The sequence below is a fragment of the Palaemon carinicauda genome, chromosome 13 (assembly GCF_036898095.1).
Source record: "Palaemon carinicauda isolate YSFRI2023 chromosome 13, ASM3689809v2, whole genome shotgun sequence".
In the NCBI taxonomy this organism is placed as follows: domain Eukaryota; kingdom Metazoa; phylum Arthropoda; class Malacostraca; order Decapoda; family Palaemonidae; genus Palaemon; species Palaemon carinicauda.
This window is the reverse complement of record NC_090737.1, coordinates 69,395,802-69,396,814: the sequence shown is the minus strand read 5'-3', so window position 1 is coordinate 69,396,814 and position 1,013 is coordinate 69,395,802.

Here is a 1,013-nt window from a genome sequence, read left to right as displayed (position 1 = left end):
GAACTGCAGGATTGCATTATTTTGGAGTAAAGGGGGAGCGTGGTGTTGTAAACAATTACCAAAATTACTATTTTTCATATGCATTTAGAAAACCAACATACAATTGTTTAGTCTTTAATTTTCACAACAGGAAGTAATTTCATGCTGATATAATTTTTACTGAACTTTTTCAGGACTAATGGTTTTCCTAAGCATTGTAAGCACATGTAGAAAACTCCTTCATACGTTATCTATGACCACGGAAAGAAGTTTCATCATTGAAAAAGCTTTGATTTTACCAGAAACTGTCTTTTCTTAACAATTATGCATAGAATTGTATCAAGAATTACCACATAAGATTTTTATATTATTATTATAATCAAGTTGACTTCAAGAATGTTTTTCTAATGATTTCAAAATCAAAGAACAAAGTGATTGACAAAAAGAAAAGTAGTTATTCTGGCCATGTATTGAATATTTACTGAAATGTAGTGATTGCAACGCTAATTATAACAGATCCTTAGATATTAAAAGGTATTTGTAGCTTATTTGAAAAGATGAAAATCCTGAGCGTTACTGGATAAAAAATTATCATAAAACTTTCAGGTATTAGAGACACACCAATAGGCTTTAATCGCGGGGATGGATCGACTTCGATTTTAACTAAACACGTGAATTCGACAAGATTATTTAAGGCTGGTTGAGAGGCGGCTCCTATTTCTATAATAGCTTGGTGGTAATAAAAGTCGACTTTCATTTCTATTTCGATTCTCCACAAGTTCGAATATTTGGCTGGCCAGAAACTTATATATTAAAAAGAATTTCCTCTTTGTTAAAAGATAGTGAGGCATAGCAACTTCGATATTATCATTATTATTAATATTATTATTACTAGCCAAGCTACAACCCTGGTTGGAAAAGCAAGATGCTATAAGCCCAAGGACTCCAATAGGGAAGAATAGCCCAGTGAGGAAAGGAAATAAGGAAATAAATAAATGATGAGAACAAATTAACAATAAATACTTCTAAATAAA